Raw genomic sequence first — 796 nt, forward strand, 5'->3', positions numbered from 1 at the left:
GAGGCAAAGTCCCAGTCTGGACAGGAGGATGTTCAGAGAGGTGGGAAGCTGAGGACTGACCACTCTGGAGAGGGATTTAATTCACTCAGTCATCCACCTTCCTCCTCTGTGTGGCTGTGTGGCTTGGAATTCAAGTGCCATAGAGCTCACATAGAGACCAGAGGACAGCTGTAGGAGCTGATTCCCTCCTCCCAGTATGTGGATCCCAGGAATAGAACTCAGATCTTTAGGCTTGGAGGCAATCACCTTTACTGTTTCAGCCATCTCAGGACAGGATGGGGGGGCATTTTGATTTGGGGAAGAAAGAAGATGCTGGAAGTCCCCGAGACAGTCAATTAAAGAAGGGACTTTCAAACCTGGCAGGGAGGCTCATACCTGCAAACCCTGTATTCCTAAGGGCTGAGGCAGGAGCAGGAGTTCAAGGCTAGCCTGGGCTACACAGTGAGACTCTACCTTTAAAACAAAGGTGTGTGTGTGTGGGGGGGGTGTCCACTCCAGCCACTGTTATCCAGGGGATAGGAAGGGCTCTGAGGGTCAGGATCTAGATTAAGGGCCACTGAGTGGTTGAGCAGAAGTGGGGGCTGGGGCAGGGGAGGGCGAGGGTCTTGGAGCCACACTGATTCAGAGATCACTCGCGGATGCGTGGAGAAGATACCAGAACCCGAGTGCTAAATCTGTACCCTTTTGGACACTTCGGGGGCGGAGCCCGGGGCGGGATCTATCACGGCGCGGAAGGATGATGGGTGTGGCCATCTGGGGCTGGGCTTGGGGGTCCCAGGGACTGGGGCGGGGCACG

The sequence above is a fragment of the Mesocricetus auratus genome, unplaced genomic scaffold (assembly GCF_017639785.1).
Source record: "Mesocricetus auratus isolate SY011 unplaced genomic scaffold, BCM_Maur_2.0 Super-Scaffold_100025, whole genome shotgun sequence".
Taxonomy (NCBI): Eukaryota; Metazoa; Chordata; class Mammalia; order Rodentia; family Cricetidae; genus Mesocricetus; species Mesocricetus auratus.